This window comes from Pongo pygmaeus, chromosome 22 (assembly GCF_028885625.2).
Source record: "Pongo pygmaeus isolate AG05252 chromosome 22, NHGRI_mPonPyg2-v2.0_pri, whole genome shotgun sequence".
In the NCBI taxonomy this organism is placed as follows: domain Eukaryota; kingdom Metazoa; phylum Chordata; class Mammalia; order Primates; family Hominidae; genus Pongo; species Pongo pygmaeus.
Window position 1 is genome coordinate 26,245,722 of NC_072395.2, and position 26,876 is coordinate 26,272,597.

Consider the following 26,876-nt stretch of genomic DNA (forward strand, 5'->3'; position numbering starts at 1 on the left):
CTGGGATTACAGGCATGCACCACCATACCCAGCTAGTTTTTGTATTTTTAGTTGAGATGGGGTTTCACTATGTTGGCCAGTCTAGTCTTCAGCTTCTGGTTTCAAGTGATCCATCCTCCTCAGCCTCCCAAAGTGCTGGGAGTACAGGTGTGAGCCACTGTGCCCAGCTGGGGGGTGTATTTTTGCTATTAAAATAAGCACAAGTTAATTTTGAGGACAGGTAAAATCAAAATGCACATGCTCTCTAGAACAGAAAGTCCTTAATGAAGATGGCTTTGCTTGAATGAGCCCAATTACAATGCGAATGCTAAGGCTTATTGTGTTGGCTGTACAGTCACCACGGTTTCTGTATCCCGAGATCATGGTCATTTTCTTGACTATCTATTCTGCCTCAATTTCCCCCTAAGAGATTTTAGGGCCATAATCATATTGGAGGTTGAGGGGCTAGGCCATTTTTTTCTGGAGCTGTTTCCTGCTGAGTGGGTGTTACTTCTGCCTAGCCTGGGCCCTAAAGTTTCTTCCTGTGTGATCTAACCGGGTGTAAACCATACTGTTCATGGAACCAGTGGGCAAGATGTTGGCAGCCAAAGGTTGAAAGCCTTGCAAAACCATCATGCAAACATGGAGTTGCCATAAGCAAGACAGCAAGAAATCAGTTAACATTTTAAACAAAATTGGAACAAAACTAAAAACTGAAAATCCAGTAATGACTGGTACTGTTAAAGAGAGCAAGGCAGGCAATAGACATTGCTTTCAGGTTCCCATGGAAGTTCCTAGAGATTCAATTTTTTTCTGCCGGGGTGATGATATTATTAATTTTTCTTGGACTAAACCAGACAGATTGATCTCAAAAACAGCATTCTTCTTTTAGATATAAACATGTTCCTCTTTGCCTGGTTGGGAGAAGATCCCAGGCTCTTTGGTTTTGTCGGACTACAGTGCCCATGGAGTCCAAACATTGTTGAAGTCTATTGAGGCCCTTTGCTGCTTGTTGGGGACCCATTGAGGTTTTCTGAGATAGTTTATACTGGATTCCCAAGGCTCCACCTTATGGTGACATTTGTGCTGCAAAAGTATTCTGCATTAAAATGGTGAAAGCAACAAAAGTTTTAAGTCTTTTCTATATTTTGCCAATAAGCAAAAGTTTTGTGCAGCTAAGTTGGCAGCAGTCATTGAGTCCATTTATGGACGGTGAAGTTGAATGGTGGTCAAAGTTAGAGCCTGGAAGCCTTCAGTAAATGCCCTGAAGTTCTCTGATAGCCATCAGAGTTGTTGCTTACATTGGATTAGATCATTTATTGAGAAGAGAACCAGCACTCTGATGGTCCTCTTTCCATTTGGGACTTTCTGTAAGGGAAGCAATTTCTCTGGCCCTGGATGGTGTGAAGCTCCACTGCGAGTAACTACAGCTGGGCTTGTCTCTATTGTACCTGGCAAAGGCTGACAGAGAGGAGCATGAGGAGGTGGAAAAAGCTTAGATTCTACAGAAGACTCTGGTAGTGTGGGGGACACTGGGGATTCTAAAGGAGGTGTGGGCCCCTATCTGGAGGTGGTGTTGGGCTGTGGAGTCTGCTGTCCCCTGCCCTTAATAAGAGATGATCTTCTAATGGTTCTGAGGGGCTTTGTGGCTTACTAGGCTTTAGCCCACAGGTGCTGCATAGAGTTGGGTTTTGTTGTCAGGCCATAAAGGCTTGCACATAGGATACTTCAGACCATTTTCCCTGATTTCTACAGAAACGATCTAGCTATAGGATGGTGTTAAAGTTCACAGTCTCATTCTCCAGCCACGTTTTGTCAGCTAATCTGTATGCAGGCTAAATAGTGTTACAAAAGAAGATAAGCTTTTGTTTTGTTTTTTTTTTTTTTTTAGGTTCATCTAGCCAAAAGCTGTTCCAATTTTTAAATATACATCCCAGGGGTGTTTCAGTGACAGTAGAGGAAGCGGCTCCCACAGTGCCGAGAGAATCCTGCAAAGACAGAACATGTACTGAAGTCCAGGAGGCCATGGGCATCCGCATGAGCCAAGTGGAAACACCACGGTGTCCAGTGCGTCCCCTCGAAACCCCATTAACTGAAGCTCTAGGAGGTCGTAGGCATTTGCCATACACCGTCCTAGCTCTCACCAGGGCTGAACATCTCCAGCCCTACCTAGATGACCCCCACTGCTGGCTGGGGGGCAGATGTCTGGCCGACAAGCCTTTCCCTAATTCACTGGTTTGCCATTTATGAAGCCCAATTATAACACCTGCAATGCTGAGATGCAATCCCTATGACTGGGCGTCTACATGACTGTGAATCTTTTGTTCAGCAAAGAAAATCTGTTGAAGAACAATTACAAGGAGCTGGGAAATGCATAAAGCCTGAAGGGACAGGATTCTGTTAATGTGCTGCTCAAAACAAAACAAAAATTTTGTAAACAGAAAACCTGACCAGAAAATAAATTATAATAGCCACTAGGTGGCGATCGAGTATTGCTGAACGGACAGCAAACGATAAGCTGTGTCTGAAGTGTGGCCAGAAAGATGTGAAACTAAGCAGGGAAGTAGCCCGAATATGAAATGTTGAGAGCAACACATGTGGTTAGTTAGTTATGGATAGTACAGAAGCAGCAGCCAAAAGGAGAGAGGACATATATTCTCTCTCTAAAGAATATAGGTGACTTAAACACATTTCCCCAGAACTTTAGTGAAACAGCGCTGGAACAACCAGCGATAGTTAAGCAGGTAGTCTGGAAGTGTCATAGTATTCACTGCAAGTAAGGGGAAACTGAAATTAATGAATCGGACAAACCTCTCTCCGGGCCATGGCACCAGAAATGTTGACGGCTGATGTAATACCTTGGTTCCTATCTTCTTGGTTTAAAACAATTTAAACAAGAAACACACAGCAAAAGAAGTACAGCATAGAGTAATTTATTTCACAAAAAAAGAAAAGAATATTTTGAAAATTAAGTGCAGAATAGACGGTACAGTTTGAGAAAGAGATTCCAGGGCAGCCTGCTCATAAGAGTGAGACAGCATTAATTGTTGCTGGAGAAACCCTCCTTGTGGGAGTTTTACATGATCATTCATAAGAAGGTGGAAAGAAGTGTTACAGTAAGCATGTTTTGAGTGGTCTTCTGGGTGCACATGTGCAGTAGCTGTACATATTTGTGCATACATTGTCTGTCTCATTAGCATCTTAAATCTCCACCCAGGAATGTATTTTTTACTATTAAAATGAGCATAGGGTCAGCTTGAGGACAGATAAAATCAAAATGCACACGCTCTCTAGAAGTTAAAATCTCTACTGAAGATAGCGGGTTTCAAATGACCCCAAGTGCTCCACATCTTAAAAGTCGCTCCCACAAAGCTGGAACACTATCTGTTCCTGAGGGATCAGGTCCCATCTGTGTCTCTGAGACACTGGCAAGTCAGGCGTGACTTGAGATGAGACCGATGATTTCAAGCGTAAAATGCCTAAATAGTCGGCAGCTTCAGGTTGCATTTTGGAGGTTGTCCACTTAAATGGATTGACGAAAATGACTTAGAAGACTCACGCCTCAGAAATGGGGTTTTCTCCTTTGCTCTTAGCAGATTTTGTGCAACCCAATAATTAACCTTCCTGATGCCGCGACTTTCACATTCGTGAAAAAGGCGCCATTGAGAGTGACACTCCCAGGAAGCCACAGCTTTTATCACTCCCTGCAGAGCTCTGATGTTTATAAGCAGGCCAGGTGGAAGATTTCTCTAAAAAGCTGTTGAGCACTTGCTCTGGCTAGAGCAAAAAGAGGGCTGCGGCACAACAGATAGTGTCTCGGACATCAGGACAGTTTCCACAGCAGTTTAGGAGAGAAGGCAGCGCCCTGGGCTGCAGAAGACGCAATGCTCTGGAAAGAACCCTGGGTGCAGCTGAAAGAGGAACCTGAGAAGGATAGGGCCAATCGGGTGAGGACAACCCGCCCGATTTGGGCAAAGGTAAGGTATCTTCGTAGGGTAATACCCTCCTCAATGCTCAGCCCAGATCTCCCCTCCGGGTCCACCTCTGTACTCACTCTCCTTGGCAAAGAGTTAGCATAGCATCAGAACTCAGCCACGCTTTGGACACTAAGAAGTTCACACCGCTCTGCCCCTCCCTCCAGGGCTATGCACCCCCGCATCCCGGTACATGCTGGGATTATAGTTCTGAAGCCTGCCCACAAACAGACTCAGAGCAGTTAACGGACTACAGCTCCCAGCATATTAGGTGGTGCGTGTACCACTCTGCCCCTTCTTCCACGTCTGCGCATCGCCCCGGAGACTGGTGCATGCTGGGATTGTAGTCCTGTAGCCCTTTGACCAAAGGCTGGAAGTGTTTATGAGAATACATCTCCCAGCAAGCCTAGGGAGACGCACACCGCTCCCCCTCCACTCTTTTTCCAGTGAGACGCACTGTCCCTGACCCCAGTGCATACTGGGATGGTAGTCCTGCAGCCCTGTGACGAAAGTTCTGGGAGTCTTTAAGAAACTACATCTCCCGGCAAGCAAAAGGAGGCGCCCACAGCCTAGCCTTTTCCTCCAGTAATGCGCACTGTCCCTGAGCTGGGTGCATGCTGGTATCCTAGTCCTGTAGCCAGGCGATGAAAGGTCTGGGAGTGTTTATGAGACTACATCTCCCACCAAGCCCAGGGAGGCGCGCACAGCCCTGCCTCTTCCTCCAGTGACGCGCACTTTCCCTGAGCCCGGTGCATGCTAGGATTGTAGCGTTGCAGCCCTGTGACCAACGGGCTGTTAGTGTTTAGGAGACTGCATCTCCCAAAAAGCATAGCGAGGAGAGCACAGCTCCACGTCTTCCTCCAGTGACGCACGGTGCATGCTGGGATTGTAGTCCTGAAGCCATGTGACCAAAGGGCAGGGAGTGTTTATGAGACTACATCTCCCAGAAAACCTAGGGAGACGCACGCAGCCCCCGCATCTTTTGCCAGTGATGCATATTGTTTTTAATCCCAGTGCCGCATACTGTTTTTTATCCCAGTGCATCATGGGATTGTAGTCCTGCAGCCCTGTGACAAAAGGGCTGAGAGTCTTTATGAAACTGCATCTCCCAGCAAGCGCAATGAGGTGCGCACAGCCTTCCGCTCGTTCTCCAGTGAGGCGGACTGCCCATGAGCCCCGTGAATGCTGGGATTGTAGTCCCGAAGCACTGTGACCAAAGGGCTGGGAGAGGCCATGAGACTACTCTCCCAGGAAGCCTCGCAAGGCGCACACTGCTCTGCCTCTTTCTCCTTAGACTAGCGCACTGTCACTGAGCCGGATGCATGATAGGATTGTAGTCCTGCAGCCCTGTGACCAAAGGGCTGGGACTGTTTATGAGAATACATATCCCAGTAAGCCCAGGAGGTGCACACACCCCTGCATCTTCCTGCAGTGACTAGCGCACTGTCCCTGAGTTGGGTGCACGCTGGGATTGCAGTCCTGGAGCTCTGTGACCAAAGGGCTGGGAGTGTTAATGAGACTACATCTCCCAAAAAGCATATTGAGAAGCGCAGAGCCCTCCCTCTTCCTCCAGTGACGCGTCGTTGTCCATGAGCCCAGTGCATGCTGGGGCTGGCATTGTAGTCCTTCAGCCTGTGTCAAAAGGGCTGGGAGTGTTTATGAGAATACATCTCCCACCAAGCCCAGAGAGTTGCACACAACCCCGCCTCTTTTTCCAGTGTCGCACAATTTCCCTGAGCCCGGTGCTGGCTGGGATTGTAGTCTTGCAGCCCTGTGACCAAAGGGTTGTGAGTGTTTATGAGACTACATCTCCCAACAAACATAGCAAGGAGCGCACAGTTCCGCCTCTTCCTCCAGAGACATACACTGTCCCTGAGCCAGGTGCATGCTGGGATTGTAGTCCTGCAGCCCTGGGACCAAAGAGTTGGGAGTGCTTATGAGAATATATATCCCATCAAGCCCATCGTGGCGTGCACCCTCACCCCCCATCTTCCAGTGATACGCACTAGCCTTGATCTTGGTGCATACTGGGATTGTAGTCCTGCAGCCCTGTAATGAAAGGGCTGTGTGTCTTTACGAAACTACATCTCCCAGGAAGTCAAAGGGGGAGCGCACAGCTTTGTCTCTTCCTCCAGGCACGCGCACTATCCCTGATCCCAGTGCATGATGGGATTGTAGTCCTGCAGCCCTGTGACCAAAGGGCTGGGAGTGTATATGAGACTGCATCTCTCAGCAAGCAAAGCAGGGCCACCACAGCCCCGCACTTTCCTCCAGTGACACGCACTGTCCATGAAGGACTGTTCATGAGATTACATTTTCCAGCAAGCCCAGCGAGTCGCGCACAGCCCTACCTCTTCCTTCAGCCATGCACACTGTCCCTGATTCCGGTGTTTGCTGGGATTGTGGTGCTGCATCCCTGTGACCAAAGGGCCGGGAGTCTTTATAAGGCTACATTTCCCAGCAAGCCCAAGAGATGCTCACAGCTGCGCACGCCCCCCACCACCCTCTGCCCCACTTTTCCTTCAGTGACGCGCACTGTCCTGTGAACCTGGTGCATGCTGGAATTGTCCTGTTGCAGGATTCAGGAGGACCAGAGAGACCTCAGGTTGAAACATGAGAATCTTTATTGAGTGAACTCAGGTCCAGCTGACTCACGTCCAAAAGACTGGGCCTGGAACAAAGACAGTACCTGACTTTTATAAACACTTCACAAAAGGGGGTGGGCTAGCTTGAAGCAAGCTTACAGTGGCGTGAAAGCAAGGATACAGAGGCAGGACAAAGACAGGATTGCACAAGACCATTGCCAAGCAACCCAGATGTCAGTTATCTAGGTTTGCCTGGGCATGGGCTTATCCTATAATCCTCGGTAAGGTGACCAGGCAGCTGTAGTTCAGTCTTACTCAGGCTTCTCATGACCTTCATTGTACTTCTTAGATAAAACAGAATAATTGAAGTCACTAGTTACAGAGAACAAGAATCTATCAACTCATTCCAAAAAACAAAGGAAAATTTGTTTTTCTTTTCCCTATGTTGGGGGAGTGTTGGGAGGGTCTCCAGAGCACATTAGATAATATTATCAATAATTTTCCTGGGTCTGGGCTGTGCCTTTTGCTGCCTGTGGGACAAGTCAGCCTAAATCAGGAAAACCTCTTTCTTTTCAATTTTATTTTTCTTTAATTTCCCTCCTCAGTACTGCAGCCCTGTGACAAACGTGCTAGGAGTGATAATGAGGCTACATCTCCCAACAAGCCTGCACACAGCCCCGCCTGTTCCTCCAGTGATGCGCATTGTTCCTGAGCCTGTTCCATGCTGGGATTGTAGTCCCACAGCCCTGTGACCAAAGGACTGGGAGTGTAGAGTTACACATCTGTTCACTTGTCGTGAGACTGTTTTCCTTTACCCCCATGAGCATAGTTACAATAGCTTGTTTCAAATCTTATTTACTGATTACAGCATCTTGCACATCTTGAGAATGGGTTCTATTGTCTGCTCGTGAATTGATTACATTTTCATGCTTCACACATCTCATGAATTTTTAAATTATGTAATAGGAGCTACAGGGACTCTGGATTCTGTTGTATTTCTTTGAAAATTATTATTTTAAGAGGGAGTTAATTTGAATAGATTCAAACCCCAATCCTTATCTCTTCTACAGTGGCATAGCTAAAATCTTCATTCTGTTCCTCGAAACATACATATTATATATGTATTATATATAGATGTGCATTTCTATATAGTAAAATATAGTATTTTATTAAGCTTTATTATAGTTATCTGTGAAATAGTTATTCAACAAACTACTTCATTATTACTGGAAGCCAAACCTCAGTTGTGTTCACTTTTTGGATTTTATATAAGTGAAATTATATTATATATATACATTTACATCCACTTTCTTCTATGCAACTTTATATTTATGATATTAATTCATGCTATTGCAGATAGCTATAGTTTTTTAATTTAAAAAATATTTGTTACATTGTGGTAGAGTATACATAAAATTAACCATTTTAGCTATTTTAAGGGTGCAGCTCAGAAAAATTAACTACATTCACATTGTTTTGCCACTATTATTCCCATTCATAGAGACCTTCTTTCAACTTGCAAAACCCTAATTCTGTACCCATTAAATAACAGCTCCCTGTTACTCCCCCTCCAGCTCCTAGGAACCACTCTTCTACTTGGGTTTCTAGGATTTAACCACTGTAAGTAACTCATAAGTGGAATGATACAGTATTTGTCCTTTTATGACTGGCTCATGTCACTTTGCACAATGTCCTAAAGTTCATGCATGATGTACCATATGTCAGAATTTCCTTATTTTACATAACTGAATAATATTCCACTGTATGTATAAATCACATTTTATCTATTCATTGATGGTAATTCAAACAACACTTGGGTAATTCAAACACCTTTTGGGTGATGTGAATAATGCTGCTAGGAACCTAGGTGCACATGTATTATTTTGTGTCTTTGCTTTCACATCTTTTGCTACATAGCCAGATGTGAAATTGCTGGATCATATGGGTGATTTTATGTATAAATATTTTAGTTACTATGCTGTTATTTTACAGCAGTGACAGCATTTTACATTTCCACCAACAGTATACAAGGGTTCTAATTGCTCCAAATCCTCACCAACACTTGTAATTTTCTGGGTTTTTTTTTTTCCTTTTTGTAGTAGCTATGCTGATGGGTATTAAGTGATATGCCATTTGGGGTTAGATTTGCATTTTACTACTGATTAGTTTTGTTGAACATCTTTTCATGGCCTTATTAGCCACTTTACATAATTTTTAGAGAAATATCTGTTTAAGATTTTTGCCCACATTTTAAACAAGTAGTTTGTTTTATTACTGCTGAATTGTTCTTTGTATATTTGGGATAGAGTCCTATTCATCTATTTTTCTTTTGTTTCTTGTGTTTTGGGTGTCCTGTTAAAAAAAAATCACTGCCAAATTCAGTGTTATGACATGTTTTACTTATATTTTATACTAAGAATTTTGTAGTTTTAGCTCTTACATTTAGGTCTTTGAACCAGTTAGTTAATTTTTTCTTATGGTATAAGTTAAGGACCCAGCTTCTTTTTTACATGTGGGTACCAAATTTCCCCAGCACTAATTGTTGTAAAGACAGTTCTTTTCTCATAAAAATCATTTGACCATATATATGAGGGTTTATTTATATTGGCTTTCTATATTATTCCATTAGTCTATTTGTAGCATGCTATTTTGGAATTCTGTAGTAAGTTTTGAAATCATTAAGTGTGACTTCTCTAACTTTGGTATTTTTTTTCAAAATTATTTTTGCAATTTAGGGTCCCTTGAGATTCCCCATAAACTTAAAAATTGATTTTTTTTAATCTACACAAAAGTAATTGGAATTTTACTTCTTGGTTACTTCCTAAGTACTTTATTCTTTTGAAGTTACTGTAAATTGAATTGTTTTCAAGTTTTCTTCTCAGATTATTTATATTACTACATAAAATAGAGTTTCTTTTTCTTTTTCTTATTTATTTATTTATTTATTTATTTTTGAGACGAAGTCTTGCTCTGTCGCCCAGGCTGCAGTGCAGTGGTGCGATCTCGGCTCACTGCAAGCTCCACCTCCTGAGTTGACACCATTCTCCTGCCTCAGCCTCCCAAGTGGCTGGGACTACAGGTGCCCACCACCATGCCTGGCTAATTTTCCATATTTTTAGTAGAGATGGGGTTTCACCGTGTTAGCCAGGATGGTCTTGATCTCCTGACCTTGTGAACCACACGCCTCGGCCTCCCAAAGTGCTGGGATTACAGGCATGAGCCACCGCGCCTGGCCACAAAATACAGTTTATTTTTCTATGTGGATTTTGTATGGTACTACTCCGCTGAATTTATTACTGATAATATTTTTTGTGTGGAATCTTTAAGATTTTCTACATATAAGAATATATTTTCTGTACACACTTTGATGCAGTTTATTTCATTCTTTTTTAATTTCTCTGACTGAAACTTCTAATACTGTGTTGAATAAAAGTGGCAAGAGCAGACATTCTGTCTGTCTTCTGAGCTTAGAGGACTTTTGGCCTTTTCCTCTAGAACATATTGTTTGCTGTGGGTTTTTATATATGAATTTTACAAAGGTGGTTTCCTTTTATTCCTAATTTATTGTTTTTATTATAAAACATTTTGAATTTTGTAAAATACTTTTTCTGTATTAATGAGATAATGTTTTAAAAAATTTTGTTAATGTGGCATATGCGTTGATTAATTTTCATATGCTAAAACTTTTGTTAAGAAAGGATAGCTAACTGAACCAGTGGGAGTGGAAAAGGAATAAAGAGATCTATACTGGTTGTGATCAATTAGTTGTAAACACCACTGTGCTGAAACCAGCCATAAGCTAAAACTTCCTTGCATTCCAATAATAAATTCCCGTTGGTCATGGGTGTAATCTTGCTAGTATGCTGCTGAATGTAGTTAGCTAGCATTTTGCTGAGTAGTGTTGCATCCATGTTCATAAGGGATATTAGTCTGTGGGTTTTTGTAGTCTCTTTGTCTGGCTTTGGTATGAGATAATGCTGGCATCATGGAATAAGTTTGGAGCTGATCTCTTCAGTTATTTGGTAGAGTTTGGAAAGGATTTTTGTTCTATAAATGCTTGATATAAACCACTAGTGAAGCCAAAAAAAAAAGGGCTTTTCTTCATCAAGAGGTTTTTAATTACTGATTCCATTTCCTTAGTAGTTGTGTATCTATTCAGATTTTGTATTTCTTTGTAATCAAGTCTTGTATACCCAGGAATTTGCCCATTTTATCTGGGTTTTACAATTTATTATCCTATCATAGTTCATAGTACACTTTCTTAAACATTCTATTTCTTTAGAATTAGTAGTAATGTTCCATTTTCATTTCTCATTTTAGTATGTGAATATGCTATTTTTTTTTTAGTGTAGCTGAAGATTTGCCAATTGTTAACTTTTATGACGATCTGAGAATCAACTTTTGGTTTTTTGGAATTCTGTTGTTTGTATAATCTCTATTTCATTTATCTCTGCTAAAATCTTTATTATTTTCTTCTTTCTATTTGCTTTGCATCTAATTTGGTCTTATTTTTCTAATTTACTAGGTGATAAAGTTATTATTGATGTGAGATCTTTGTTCTTTGTAAATGTTTTTTAGCTGCAAACTTTTCATCTTAGCACTGTTTTTGCTGTTTCCCATAACTTTTGATATGTTTTGTTTTCATTTTTCTTCCTCTGTAGGTATTTTCCTACTTCCTCTGTGATTTCTTCTTTTCCTTATTGGTTGTTTAAGAGTATGCTGTTTAATTTATACAAGTTTGTAAATTTTCTAGTGTTTCTTCTGTTATTGATTTAATTTGAGATCTAATATAAAGCCCATCCTGGAGAATTCCCCATGTACTTTTGAGAAGAGTGTGTACTCTCTTTTGTTGGATGGAGTATATTGCATATATCCGTTAGATCAATTTGGTTCATTGTGTTAGTCAAGTCCTCTATTTCCTAATTTATCATCTATCTCATTATTCTATTCATTAGTCAGAGTGGAGTATTAACATCTTCAACTATTATTTTAGTACTGCCTATTCGTCCCTTTAATTCTGTCAACTTATGCTTTCTATATCTAAATGTTTTATTATTAGGTATGCAAGTGTTTAAAATATTTCTATCTTCTTGCCAAATCGACACTTTATGACTATATAATGTGTTATTGTTCCTTGTAACTTTTTAAAGTCTATTTTGTCTGCTACTGATATAGTCATCCCCAGTATTATTTCATACTATTTGTATAAAATAATTATTTTCTTCCTTTTTTTATAACCCCCAAGTCCTGTGGAAAACTAACAGCAGAATTACTTAATTTAAAAAGCACAGAAATCTTAAATCAATAGCTTAATTTTTGTAAAAGCATTTAAATGGAAATGTACTCCTCAGTCCACGAGGAACAAAGGATATCAGTTGGGTCTGAAAATAATCATGCTGAAAAGCTGTAGGAGGAAAAGCTGGTGAGAATTAGGACTGTGATAATAGTCTTGGGGATCAAGAAGGAAATGGGGATGCTCAGGGTCAGGCACATACTTAGCAAAAGACTCGGAAAACTCTAAGCTCTCACCTCTGTATTTTAAACTCTGCACAAGTAGAAAGTAGAGGCACAAGGACAGTTGTAACTTCATGTTGATTGGTAAAGGCATGCTCCAACACATATACATAGATCTCAGGTGAAAAAATCAGAGATGTGTGTGTGTGTGTGTGTGTGTTGAAAAATCTAGAGTCTTACTTTTCAATTAAGGTTTAGTGAAAATATTTGGGGAGATTTGCATTGATCAATTTATCCTGAGGTCAAGAAAATCTTGATTTTGATATTTGGAGCCTCCAGTAATGAATTAGCTTCCACCTAGAGGTATTCTTTGGGCTTTTGGACTCAGAGCCATCTTAACACTACTGCTGGTTACGCTGATTTGAAAGTCAGCTAAGAGCTTGCTACAGAACTCCTGCCAAGCTAAGTTTGACCCACAGAGGGCTAGGGCATCCCCAGCTGGTAGAAACTTTGTGCCTCCTTCTATCCTCTGAAGCAAAGCTGCTGTCTCTGTGGGGCCCCCAGTTTACTTAGTATTCCCTATATGACTGGTCCTGGTTTACAGATGAGTCAGGGAAGCTGACACCTCATGACGTCCACTGGGCTGCTGTGGCTATTTAACGTGTGCCAGCCATACAGAGCCTGAAACAAGTGGTTGCTCCTCTCAATGGTCAGAACTCAGGGTTTGGGATAATTGCCCATATTCTATCTGTTTGGTTATCTACAATGGAAACTATAGACTGTCTAATTGTCTTTTGGGCTGCAAACTGGAAATAATCTCAGATGTTGATGCCTAAATCTGTGTCTAATGCAAAGTCTAATACTGCAAGCCAGACTTGGAGTTGCTGGTGAAAGTTGGTCTATTTGTCTCATGGTTGAACAACTCCCAGACTATACCTAGCAGAATAACCAGAAGTGGACTTTTGGTCCACTTCTTGAGATATCAGTCACGACTGTTGACATCTTCAGCATAATAGTCAGCTGACTCCAGCCATACCATATGTCCCTTGAAGCTAATCTGTGCCACCTTTTAGGCTTTTGAGACCACCTGAGCTCTGACTTCGTGGCATTTATCACCACATCTACTAAAACGGGCCAACTCTATGATGTTACCTCCTTTCCCACACATGTTGGTTAGATAATTTGTTGATTAGGTATGGTTTTCTCTAAAAGGGGATTATCTCTTCCTGATTGCCTCCAAGATAAGGATGAAATGGTTGAGGGCTCTAGAAATCTATTTCACAAATTTGAGAGTTCATGCTAATCATTCCTGGGTGAAATGTGCGTTTCTTTCCCATAACTGCAATTCTAGGCAAGCCTGGGTTTTGTACCCCCTGAGTTGCATCCCAGTAAGCAGTTATGGGACTCCAACTTAGTTCTGGTTAAGTTTTATGTAAATACTCTTGTCTCTATTTTACCTGGCTCTACTGGTTAAAATGTCTAGAAAAAAGTTGAGGGTGACTAGAATAAAGGTGAGATTATAGGTACCGGAATGAGACACACTAATTCTGTGGAGGTAGAGGGAGAACAACAACCTGGAACCTGGGGAATGAACAACTTAGACCTCAGAAGCCATGGGGGATGATGGGGCATTAACAACTTTTTTTCTTTCTGAATAACCCCTGGTGCATCCCTGAAAAGTGTCTGGGAATAGTATTAGACCAGACAGTAAGGCAGAGGCTGTGGATTCATCTCCTTTTGGTTCCCCACATCACCCTTAAGAATCCTGTGAAACTGTTCCATCTCTCTGTGATGTAGGCATGGAACTGTAGTGGGCAGTGTGCACTCTCAGTGCCCATGGTTCAAGGCCACAGTTTTTCAGATGATGGACAACAATTGCTTTTTCCTGAAGAGACTTAGTACCCTGTGGCTGAACTTAAGTGGGACTCTAGGCAGCATTGATTGCATTTTCTTCTTCCTATATGAACTGGGATTTCTCCTTCTGTTTTTCTACTCCCTAGAGATGAATCTGTATTTGTCAATATTCAGGTAAATCAGAGACATAAATCAGGTAAGGAACCCTAGACACAGCTTCTAGAATAGCTGGGCTTTTGCCTATTTCTCTTCTCACTTTATGAGATCAATTATATTGGCACAGAGAGATACCCTTAGATGGGATCTCTCAGGAGCAATTAGAGAAGCATACTTCTAGAGAAACTGGTAGGACAGGGCAGGAGAGCCAGTGAGGATCAAAGCTTCTGTCCAAATTTTGAGTCTAGCTGTATGTGGCCGACGAATCCAGGAAAGATCTCAGATCTCTAGAAGGAATTATTAAGAGAGGCTCCATTAGATTAGAACGCTAGGGTGGGTGTTCATCCATCACCTTCTGAGTCAGATTTTCAGGGTTACGTCTATGGTAGGGCTGCATAGAAATGCTCACCTGGGAAAGCCTCTGATCATGTACAACATATGTGGGTCTGGCACAGGGACAAGTCTTCTATTTGAGGAAAATCATATGTGTGTGGATGTGAGTGTCTGTGCTCTTCCTCAGCAGAGCACCACTGACTGAATCATTGTTTGAGAGTTACGCGTAAATAGCCCTTTATTATTTTGAATTTAGTAAATACTGGAACAGAAACAAACATTTTTATCTACTTTCAAGTTGAATAAGAGCATGAGCAACTTCCAGGAAAATGTCACAAGAGGAAACTCCGGGACCTTGCTCATCCCTGGAAACCTCGAAAATCCTGAGGCAACCTGAAGAATTAACCTTATCAACAGTTAGGTTTTTGCCGTATAGATTTATCTTTATGAAAAAATATTTTCATTGGACCTTTATTTTGTTATATACCATGAAGAATAAATCATTTATTTCATTTGTGATAAGAACATCACATTTTTACACCTCAAGTATTAGTGATGCCATACTCCATGTAGTTTTTATTGCTTACTAAATTATTGCTATGGCCGGAGTATTTATGTCCCCCTTCAAATTCATATGTGGATAATTTTAGGCATGCAGCCTTTGGGGAAGTGATGAAGCCAAGGGTTCTTCATCTTCATGAATGGAATCAGTGCCCTTTCAAAGGAGGTTGAAGGGAATGCTTTCACCCATTGTGTGAGATGGTACCATCTATGTGGAACAGGGCTCTCACCAAATACTAAATTTGCTGCTGCCTTGATCTTGCACTTTCCAGCCTCCATAACTGTGAAAAACATTTCTGTTGTTTATCCTTTACCTAGTCTATGGTATTTTGTTATAGCAGCCTGAATGCACTATCCTTCTTAGGCACTTTGGTCTATTTCTGAATTTTTAGTTTCAGTGACCTATGAGTTCTTTAATCAATCAAGATTTTTCACAGGGCTTGCCAGTCTTGTTTTTTTTTTCAGAGTTTTCTTGTCTATTCTTATTGTATTTTCATCTATATAATATTTTATAGTAACATGTGTCCTTTCAATATTTAATGGTATCTGTACAGGAACAAAATTGAATTTATAAATTATTTTAAGGACAATTGATGTTGACAATATTGAGTTTTTCTGCCTAAGAATATGATACAAATTGTCTATTTGCTTATGTCTGCATTCATATATTTCATAAACTTTCTATGTTTTTTTCTCATATTCTGCACACATTTTTGTAATATTTATTCCTAGTTTATTTTATTCTGCTAAAAAGTAATTTGAGACACAATGAAAGTGTAAAGTGTTTATTTGAGGAACAGCAATTGATAAATTATAAAATATCAGGCTGAAAGATATTTAGTGCTTCACTGACAGTGTAAGAAGCAAGTATTTATTGGAAAAATGTAGAAACAAAGAAATCATTTGATTGGTGGTTGCACAAAATTTTTTTATTGTTTTTTGTTTGTTTGTTTACCTTGTTGGACTGTTTCTATTTATATAAGGTTGTTGGCTACTCCTGATTGCTTGACCTTCATTTCTGTTTTTTAAATAGGCAACTACAAGAAATAATTTATGTTTTGTTTGTATTTGAAAATCAAGCAAGTTTGAGATCACTTACGAGATCTAACTAATTTTGTCTGCTCAGAGATTATTGAGACATGATATCCATTTTAATTTACTTTAACAAATTTTCTGTACTTTTATTTTCCATCCAAACTGTAACTATAAATTATTATTATTGTACATAGGCAGGCCCATATTGTGCATGCTTTGAAGACATGTCCTGCTTTCAGACTCATTTGCAGCATGTTATTACTGAATTTGCCCCATTTATTGGAATGATAAACTGTAATCCCCCAACTGCAAGGGCTATGAGTTCTGAGGAGATCACAGTAAAGATGAAGCAGAAGTGAAAACAGTTCTCCAAACCATACATGCAGTAAAAACAAACTTCACATGGATACAATGAGTAATTATCTAAAATTTTAAATACCCTGAAAACATTAATGTTTATCTCATTGCTATGTAATATGGAAATTACAAGACAAAAAAAAACCCAAAGACTTTTATTTTTAAAATAGAAATGAAGACATTTATATGATGAAATTGTCCATAATTTAAATGTAAAATTCCAATGGGAAATATATGAAATAAAAGAAAATTATATGTAAAAGTGACAATGCCTGTATTAGATTTAATATCTTACAATAAAATAGGTTGAAACCTACAAAATGGAAGAAAGTTTAAAATTAGGCAGATACTATGAGCCTGGTGAAGAATAAATACATATGTCAATAAGCACTTAATGTGGCCGGGCGCGGTGGCTCATGCCTGTAATCCTAGCACTTTGGGAGGCCGAGGTGGGCGGATCACAAGGTCAGGAGATCGAGACGATCCTGGCTAACAGGGTGAAACCCCATCTCTACTAAAAATACAAAAAATTAGCCAGGCGTGGCGGTGGGCACCTGTAGTCCCAGCTACTTGGGAGGCTGAGGAAGGAGAATGGCGTGAACCTGGGAGGTGGAGATTGCAGTGAGCTGAGATCGTGCCACTGCATTCCAGCCTGGGTGACAGAGCAAGACTCCATCTAAAAAAAAAAAAAGTTTAATGTATTTTGTCTTGGATTGTATATTAAATGAAAAGTAAACAAACGAATAGCATGGAAATTTCACCCTGATTGCATGAAACTGAAAAAGTATAAACATTTCTCCATTAGAAGGTGGATTTATGAATTGGCCTTATGCTGCATTCAAACACTTTGGCCAGGACCCAACACTCATTGCCAAGAGTCAGCAGGCTAGAAGTTTGTTTTTAAGATGTTCCCCAGCCTGCGACCAAGACATTTTGTCCTGACTACTTCTTCAACTCTGACATAGGTTTTGCTGATATAAATGCAAACCCAGCTCTATGCCTACCAAGCATCTATGTGGCTAGAGCTGCAAATTGAGCATTTAGGCACGAGGCAAGAGGTCTTCCCAGGTTTCCAATCAGACTTTCTAGAATTTCCCCCAAAATACTGACTTTGTCTTTTTCAGACCCCATCTCCCAAAGAGAATCAGAGAGGCAGTCTGGAAGCCGTTTAGAATCTCCAGCCTCTTCCCTAGTAATGATGGACTTGGATACAAGGAGGAAACCTACTGACCTCAAAGACACCAGCCTAGATTCTGAGCATTGAATTCCTGCCTCCCCCTGAAAGGCCTCATCTGAGTCACATCGAAGCCCACACTCTTCTTCAACGTTCACCTTCCAGACACGTTCCAAAACAGCCCCTCAGAATTGTCTTGAGATGAAACAAAAGGTGATGAAGCTCCAGGTTTGGAATGCCGACCTCATTCCCCCCTTCCTGAAAAGTCTACACCTGCTGGTTAGAGCTCTCACACCTGAGGGAGCTTGGCCTGTCAGAGTGCATCCTCTGAGGCCTTTTCCTCCTTAGAGGAGAGCGCCCAGGAATAATAGGGAATACATGGCCTCCACTCTCACATGAATTGGTTGACTGATGAACTGATGTCTGAGAAGGAAAAATATGCAGGAAACAGCCTGTGTCTTGTGAATCCCTATTTCCCCAGCTATGATGCCTATGCAAATGGAGGGAGAATCTCCAAATAATATTGGGGGACAGACACTGCCTAATACAATTAAGTAAATTTAAGGTAACTTGAAGGGGAATTTATCATATGTCATATACAAAATTTTAGTTAGAGAACTTTATTTAAAAATAGTCACAATTTGTAAGGGCATTAAAATATAATTTTAATAGGAAGCTATGAAAATTATCTGCACTTGCTATGTAAATGATTGAGTTTGGGGTAACTATCCAAAGGCCATGAGCTTGAAATGATATCTGCTACTTAATTTCATAAGACATTTACTTGCAAATGGTTGCCATTTTTGCCCTCGTTATATGAAAATATTTTCTTGTGAAGAGCGTTTTTATGAACAAAAATAGTAGACATTTTGCCAATTTTGATTATTAAAACAATAAAATTGTCTGGTTAGTTTGTTATTCTTAACCAAAAGCTCCTACAGATAGCACAGAGTACTCATGCTTTGTTTTTTTTTTCACCTTAGGTCAATTGCCTTTAATTTTATTCATCAAACTGTATTTACTGTAGATAGACACTGCAGTTGTCATGTGACCTATGGATTTGTACTTTGTTAGAAATATGGATTCTCAGGCTGAGTATGGTGGCTCACACCTGTAATCCCAGCACTTTGGGAGTCTGAAGCAGGTGGATCACCTGAGGTCAGAAGTTCAAGACCAGCCTGGCCAACATGGTGAAACCCCACCTCTCTATTATTTACAGTTCAGATTGTACCTTGCAATGAATATACATGCTATCCAAAAAGCCTAAGAAATAATGAAATTGGGGGAGAATGGCTGGAAGCACAGATGAAACAAAAATGACACATGACTAGTAGCTGTTAAAGCTGGGTGACTGGTCTGTTATACTTTTTTTGTATTTTGTATATGTTTTTAATGTTCTGTAATAAAACACTTGTACAAAATGACAAAGTTTTTCTACACTTAGCTCTTAAGATCTTGGTTATGTTTGGGAAAAAGAAAGTGTCAGGGACATGAACAAGTCTGATTCTTAGATACACAGGCATATTTATTTTGTAATAATTCATCAAGCATTCCATAAATGTTTTGTGCCTATATTGCTGTATGCATGTTATACATCAATAAAAATTTAAATAGTACATATTTGCATAATAATCCCAAATTAACATTTTAGAATAATAGCAATGGTTTGTTTTGTTTTAAAGTGGGGCGTGTTCGCTCAGGACATCATCAGGTGTATATTAATGTTACAAGTTATTTATTTGTGTTTTAACTTTTGGGTGAGCCCCCCCTAGGTCTTTTAATTTTTACCTCAACACAGTAAGTAACATGGTTTTAACTTTTTGGAATAGAGCTTTGTTTTCAGCAAGGTGCACCCCCAAGAATGATGCTCACTCAGGCCAGGGCACACCATGCAGTGATCCATGCACAGGATGCCCTGAGCACACACGGAACTGGGTGAATTAGGAATGGAGTGAGCAGCAGAGCCTGGGTCTGCAAAGTATGGTTAGTAGGAAAAACAGATAAGATTGAAAAGTCACAATTTAGCAGCAAACGTTTTTACATTCATTTGAGAAATCATTTCTAACAAAAGCTGCTGGTTAAAGCCATGGTTTTGTGGCTTGCCTACACACTGGAATCACCTGGAGAACTTTAAACCATATTGTTTTGCAGATCCAACTCCAAGGATGCTGATTTAATTGATCAATTACAACTTGTGTTTAAGGGATTTTGAAAGTTTTCCTCCCTGCAGGTGATTCTCTTGCACCAGGGTGAAGAAGCACTGGATACGGGTGAGGGATGATTTAGCTGCGAGGGATTTCCATGTACGCTTCAGGATTTGCCCCATTGCAAATCTGGAGATTGGAGTCTTAGAAAACATACTTGCCCTGTTAAAAATTAAAGGGATGGCTTCAAGACATACTTAGTTGTTTGGCTACATTATAGGAAAAGAAACCACCTTTCCAAAGATCAGTTTTTTGAGATAGGATTTTGCTCTGTCAGTCAGGCTGAAGTGCAGTGGTGTGATCATGGCTCACTGCAGCCGTGATCTCCCAGGCTCAAGTGATCCTCCAGCTTCAGCCTTCTGAGTAGCTGGGACTGAAGGCATGCACTACCAGGCCTGACTAATTTTAAAATTTTTTTTTTTGTAGAGATGGGGTCTTGCTTTGTTGCCAAGGTTGGTTTCAAACTCCTGGCCTCAAGTGATCCTCCCACCTCAGTCTCCCTAATAGCTCAAACTACAGGCACAGGCAAGCATGCCTGGTGTCTTTATTAAAATATAGCTACTGGAAAATTTAAAATTCACGTGTGCCTCACATATTGTTTCTTAGAGAATTGGCTCCTTTTGAAATCTCAGGCTGCCTGCTCTAAAGCCTAGATGCCAGGAAAGTAAAAAATCTGAAATTTAGAAATAATTGTCATTATATTTCTTCCATATATGAATAACACATATATGTTATTCATAAATAAAAATAACCTTACATACAAATGTAAATGCAAAACTTTTACAGGCAGGACCAGTTTCCAGTGCATGGAGGAAGCCCTGCCAGAAAACAATCCAGGAAAAACCTATAATTCTTGCTTTATTCAACCCAGTGTCAAATCACTTATGTCACTCATGGCGTGAGAGGATGGTGTGGGTAACTGAACTATATCCAATCATGGGTGCTGGAGTGGAAACTATCTAATCAGGTGCACAGCTGAAGAAGAGGGGGTAGCTTTTTGGATCTAGGGGGGCCTTTGTCCATCGCTCCAGCCAGAGCTCAGGGCACTAGAGCCACCTCAACCTAATTGCCTGTTTTTTAGTTATTTTAACACTCCAAAAGTGAACTCGTTTTCTCATGCATTTTCCAAATGTGTCAAAAGAAGAGCCTCAAATCTACTACCCTGTTGCCCCAGCCTAACTCTGGCTTGCAGTCAGATTTTAGATGTCCAGTTCTTTCCTGACACTCACCAACACTAACTAACCTTGTATAACTCACAATATTATCAACGGTTCTTTATTGTACATTTCAGACACAGTATTTTAATTCTTCATTTTTTCAAAAAGGAGTGGATGGCACTTTTTACAAAAAGATTTTTCATTTGTAAACATTTTACAGGAGATGAGAGCAGAGAATGATCCCCTGACACTCTGTTGTAAAAAAAAAAAAAAAAAAAGCAGCAAACTTTTGTGCCCCTTCCTTTAATCTCCCCTTGGCACATACCCTCATCACTTCCAAAGGTTTCACTTTGGAAACTTCACGGAGCAATACATCCTCAGCCATCATGTGGTATTTTCTAGGTTCTGAGTTTCAAAACTCTCTGAGGATTACCCAAGATGCCAACAGTGGCCATGACTCCTGAAGTGTCTAGTAAATAGCATCCCTTGTGTCATCTCCTCTCAAGAAATAGCCCAAGGTATGGGAATGCAGCCTCTTTGTGGAGTGGTTGGATGCGCTGTGCCTGGAAGGAATATCCAGGTATAACCTTCCTCTAAAAGCAAACCCCTTAGTACATTAAGATTTTCTTACCCCAACGTTTAGTTTCCATTCCTTAGAGACACACTGCAGTTTGGAAACACTGTTTTTGTAGAATCTGCAAAGGGATATTTGGAGCGCTTTGATGTCTGTGGTGAAAAAGGAAACATCTTCAGATAACAATTAGAAAGAAGCCTTCTGGGAAACTGCTTTGTGATGTGTGCATTCATTTCACTGAGTTAAACATTTCTTTGGATTCAGCAGTTTGGAAACACTCTTTTTGTCCATTCTGAGAATGGACATTTGGAGCTCATTGAGGCCAAAGGCAAAAGAGTGAATATCCCAAGATAAAAACTAGGAGGAAGATATCTGACAAGCTGCTTTGTGATGTGTGCATTCATCTCACAGAGTTAAACCTTTCTTTTCATTCAGCAGTTTGGAAACACTGTTTTTGTACAATCTGGGAAGGGATATGTGGGAGCGCATTGAGGTTATGGTGAAAAAGGAAACATCTTCAGATAAAAAGTAGAAAGAAGCTTTCTGAAAAACTGCTTTGTGGTATGTGCATTCATCGCAAAGAGGTAAAACTTTCTCTGGATTCAGCAGTTTAAAAACACTGTTTTTGTCAATTTTGCAAATGGACATTTGGGAACTCATTGAAGCCAATGGAGAAAAAGCAAACATCCCAGGATAAAAACTACAAGGAAACTATCTGAGAAACCACTTTGTGAGGTGTGCATTCACCTCACAGCAATTGGAAACATTCAGCAATTTGGAAACAATGTTTTTGTAGAATCTGCAGTTTGATGTTTGGGAGCACATTGAGGTCTAAGGTGAAAAAGGAAACATATTCAGATAAAAACTAGAAAGAAGCTTTCTGAGAAACTGCTTTGTGTTGTGTGCATTCATCCCACAGAGTTAAGTCTGCCTTTCTTTGGATTCAGCAGTTTGGACAAACTGTTTTTGTCCATTCTTCAAATGGATATTTGGGAGTTCTTTGAGGCCAATGGTGAAAAAGTCAATATTCCAGGATGAAAACTAGAAGCAAGCTATCTGAGAAACCACTTTGTGATGTGCACATTCACCTCACAGAGCTAAAACTTTCTTTTCATCCAGCAGTTTGGAAACACTGCTTTTTAAGAATCTTCAAAGGGATGTTTGGGAGCGAATTGAGGTCTATGGTGAAAAAGGAAACATCTTCATCAGATAAAAACAAAAAAAAACCGCATTCTGAGAAACTGCTTTGTGATGTGTGCATTCAGCTCAATGAGTTAAACCTTTTTTTGCATTAAGCAGTTTGGAAACACTGTCTTTGTCCATTCTGCAAATGGATGTTTGGGAGCTCCTTGAGGACAATGGTGAAACAGCAAATATCCCAGGACAAAAACTAGAAGGAAGCTATCTGATAAACTGCTTTGTGATGTGTGCATTCATCTTGCAGAGTTAAACCTTTGTTTTCATTCAGCAGTTTTGAAACACTGTTTTTGTAGAATCTGCAAAGGGATATTTGGCAGCACATTGAGGCCTATGGTGAAAAAGGAAACATCTTCAGATAAAAAGTAGAAGGAATCTTTCTGATAAACTGCTTTGCAATGCCTGCATTCATGTAACACATGAAAACATTTCTTCTTATTCAGCAGTTTGGTTACACTGTTTTTGTCTATTCTGTGAATAAACATTTTGGAGCTCATTGAGGCCAATGGTGAATCATTCTGAGGAACCACTTTGTGATGGGTGCATTCATCACACAGACTTAAAACTTTATTTTCATTGAGCAGTTTGGAAACACTGTTTTTGTAGAATCTGTGAAGAGATATTTAGGAGTGCATTGAGGCCTATGGTGAAAAAGGAAATGTCTTCGGATAAAAACTAAAAAGAAGCATTCTGAGAAACTGCTTTGTGATGTGTGCATTAATCTCACAAAGTTAAAACTTTCTTTGGATTCTGCTGTTTAGAAACACTGTTTTTGTCCTTTCTGTGAAAGGACATATAGGAGATCATTGAGGCCAATGGTGAAAATGTGAATATCCCAGGATAAAAATTAGAAGGAAGCTATCTGAGAAACGGCTTTGTGATGTGAGCATTCAGCTCACAGACTTAAAACTTTCTTTTCATTCAGCAGTTTGGAAACAATGTTTTTGTAGAATCTGCGAAGGGATATTTGGGAGCGCATTGAGGCCTATGGTGAAAAAAGGAAACATCTTCAGAAAATAACAAGTAAAAAGCTTTCTAATAAACTGCTTTTTGATGTGTGCATTCATCTCACAGTTAAACCTTTCTTTGGATTCTGTTGTTTGGAAACACCGTCTTTGTCCTTTCTATGAAAGGACATGTAGGAGAACATTGAGGCCAATGGTGAAAAAGCAAATATCCCATTATAAAAGGTAGAATGAAACTATCTGAGAAACGACTTTGTGAATTGTGCATTCAGCTCACAGAGTTAAAACTTTCTTTTCATTCAGGAGTTTGGAAACACTGTTTTTGTAGAACCTGTGAAGGGATATTTGACAGGGCATTGAAGCCTATGGTGAAAAATGAAACATTTTCAGATAAAAACTAGAAAGAACCTTTCTGAGAAACTGCTTTGTGATGCATGCATTCATCTCACAGAGTTAAAATTTCTTTGGATTTATCAGTTTGGAAACACTGTTTTTGTAAATTCTGTGAATGGACATTTGGCAGCTCATTGAGGCCAATGGTGAAAAACTGAATATATCTGGATAAAAACTAGAAGGAAGCTATTTGAGGAACAGCTTTGTGATGTGTGCATTCATCTCACAGAGTTAAATCTTTCTTTTCATTCAGCAGTTTGGAAACACTGTTTTTGTAGAAGCTGTGAATGGATATTTGGGAGCAAATTGAGGCTTATGGTGAGAAAGGAAACATCTTCAGATAAAAACAAGTAAGAAGCATTCTAAGAAACTGCTATGTGATGTGTGCATTTATCTTACACAGTAACACCTTTCTTTGGATTCAGCAGTTTGGAAACACTGTTTTTGTCCATTCTGCAAATGGACATTTAGGAGCACATAGTGGCCAATGGCAACAAAGTGAATTTCCCAGGACAAATACTGGAAGGAATCTATCTGAGAAACCTGTTTTTGATGGGTGAATTCATATCACAGTCTTAAAACTTTCTTTTCATTGAGCTGTTTGGAAACACTGTTTTTGTACAATCTGCAAAGGGATATTTAGGAGTGCACTGAGGTCTATGGTGGAAAAGGAAACATCTTCAGAAAATAACAGGTAAAAATCTTTCTAATAAACTTCTTTGTGCTGTGTGCATTCATCTCACAGAGTAACAACTTTCTTTGGATTCAGCAGTTTGGGAAACACTGTTTTTGTCCATTCTATGTATGGCCATTTGGGAGCTTATTGAGTCCAATGGTGAAAAGTGAATATCCCAGGATAAACCCTAGAAGGAAGTTGTCTGAGAAACCGCTTTGTGATGTGTGCATTCACCTCACAGAGTTAAATGTTTATTTTCATTCAACAGTTTGGAAACACTGTTTTTGTAGAATCTGTGAAGGGATATTTGGAGCTCATTGAGGCTTATGGTGAAAAGGGAAACATCTTCAGATAAAAAATAGAAAGAAGCTTTCTGAGAAACTGCTTTGTGTTGTGTGCATTCACCTCACAGAGTTAAAACTCTCTTTTCATTCAGCAGTTTGGAAGCACTGTTTTTGTCCAGTCTGTGAGTAGATATTTGGGAGCTCATAGAGGCCAATGGCCAGAAGGGGAACATCCCAAGATAAAAACTAAAGGAAGAGATCTGAGAAACTGCTTTGTGAAGCGAGCATTCATCTTGCAGAGTTAAACCTTGCTTTTCATTAAACAATTTGGAAGCACTGTTTTTGTAGAATCTGCAAAGCCATATTTGGGAGTGCCTTGAGCCCTATGGTGAAAAAGGAATCATATTCAGATAAAAACAGGAAAGAAGCTTTCTGAGAAACTCCTTTGTGATGTTTGCATTCATCTCACTGACTTAAACCTTTCTTTTGCTTCAGCAGTTTGGAAACACTGTTTCTGTCCATTCTGTGAATGGACATTTGGGGGTTCATTGAGGCCAATGGTGAAAACTCAAATATCCCATGATTAAAAACTAGAAGGAAGATTTCTGAGAAACCACTTTGTGATATATGAATTCATCTCACAGAGTTAAACATTTCTTTTCATTCAGCAGTTTGGAAGCACTGTTTTTGTAGAATATGCAAAGGGATATTTAGGAGCATATTGAGACCTATGGTGAAAAAGGAAATATCCTCAGATAAAAATTAGACAGATGCTTTCTGAGAAACTTCTTTGTGATGTGTGCATTCATCTCACAGTTAAAACTTTCTGTGGATTCTGCAGTTTGGAAATACTGTTTTTTTCCTTTCTGTGAATTGACATTTGAGAGCTCATTGAGGCCAATGGCGAAAAATCAAATATCCCAGGATAAAAACTAGAAGGAAGCTATCTGAGAAACAGCTTTGTGATGTGTGCATTCAGCTCACAGAGTTAAAACTTTCTTTTCATTCAGCAGTTTGAAAACACTGTTTGTGCAGAATCTGCAAAGGAATATTTGGGAGCACATTGTGGCATATGGTGAAAAAGGAAACATCTTCAGATAAAAACAAGAAAGAATCTTTCTGAGAAACTGCTTTGGGATGTGCACATTCATCTCACAGAGTAAAATCTTCCTTTAGATTCAGCAGTTTGGAACCACTGTTTTTGTCTATTCTACAAGTGGACATTTGGGAGCTCATTGAGGCCAATGACAAAAAAGAGAATGTCCCAGGATATAAACGAGGAAGAAGCTTTCTTATTTACTGCCTTGTGATGTGTGAATTCATCTCCCAGAGACAAAACTTTCTTTGGATTCAGCAGTTTGAGAACACTGTTTTTGTCCATTCTGCAAATGGACATTCTGGAGCTCATTGACACCAAAGGCAAAGATGCGAATATACCAGGATAAAAACTAGAAGGATGCTATTGGAGCAACTGCATTGGGATGTGTGCATTCATTTTGCAGAGTTAAACCTTTCTTTCATTCAGCAGTTTGGAAACACTGTTTTTGTAAATCTGCAAAGGGATATTTACATTGAGGCCTATGGTGGAAAAGGAAACAACTTCAGATAAAACAATAAAGAAGTTTTCTGAGAAACTGCTTTGTGATGTGTGCATTCATCTCACAGAGGTAAACCTCTCTTTTGAGTCAGCAGCTTGGAAACACTGTTTTTGTCCATTCTGCAAGTGGACATTTGGGAACTCATTGAGGGCAATGGCAAAAAAGCCAAAATCCCGGGATGAAATCTAGAAGGAAGGTGTCTGAGAAACTGCTTTGGGACGTGCATTTGTCTCACAGAGATAGCCCTTTCTTTTGATTCAGCAGTTTGGAAACACTGTTTTTGCAGAATCTACGAAGGGATATTTCAGAGCACATTGAGGCCTGTGGTGAAAAAGGAAACATCTTCAGATAAAAACTCTAAAGATG

The 26,876-nt window shown here is 39.9% G+C and overlaps 1 long non-coding RNA gene across 2 annotated transcripts in view; it reads left to right on the forward strand.

Moving 5' to 3' along the window:
* Nucleotides 1-21,076, forward strand: part of LOC129022368 (uncharacterized) — a 28,572-nt gene extending 7,496 nt beyond the window's left edge. Inside the window, exons 2-3 of one of the 2 annotated variants that reach the window (XR_008496390.1) lie at nucleotides 1,871-3,956; nucleotides 17,413-21,076. This is a non-coding gene — a long non-coding RNA (uncharacterized LOC129022368). Of the gene's footprint in view, nucleotides 1-1,870; nucleotides 3,957-7,143; nucleotides 7,432-17,412 lie in introns of those variants that run through there. The other variant, XR_008496392.1, reaches the window with a different exon arrangement.
* Nucleotides 21,077-26,876: the final 5,800 nt, after the last annotated feature.